The sequence below is a fragment of the Haliaeetus leucocephalus genome, unplaced genomic scaffold (assembly GCF_000737465.1).
Source record: "Haliaeetus leucocephalus isolate CR32 unplaced genomic scaffold, Haliaeetus_leucocephalus-4.0 Scaffold222, whole genome shotgun sequence".
In the NCBI taxonomy this organism is placed as follows: Eukaryota; Metazoa; Chordata; class Aves; order Accipitriformes; family Accipitridae; genus Haliaeetus; species Haliaeetus leucocephalus.
Genome location: NW_010972658.1, coordinates 234,644 through 235,009, shown reverse-complemented (window position 1 = coordinate 235,009; position 366 = coordinate 234,644).

The window sequence follows — 366 nt, the reverse complement described above, 5'->3', positions numbered from 1 at the left end:
ATTTAATTGCACTCAAGATTTATTGGAAGTAACTAAAACTTTTTTAGTGAAACGCAAAACATTGATTTATATACCAGTATCAAACACTTGTGTGTCTAGCGCTTTTTTTTTTACTGTCAGTAATCCTACCATTCTATTTTTGGCTACTTTGTACAGTACTACTTTTGTACTGCTTTTGCCCACAAGCTTTGAGGTAGAAGGGAGCAAAGAGGGAGATGTGCATCAAGCAAAGGGCAGGATACCTGCTGAGGTTCTTCAGAAGAATCTTACCCATCTTATTATGCTTATCTATGAATTTTAAAGTTGCCTAATCCTGCAGCTTTGTTTCCGCTATAGAAGTAAAAACCTGACCTTAACCTGTGGAGG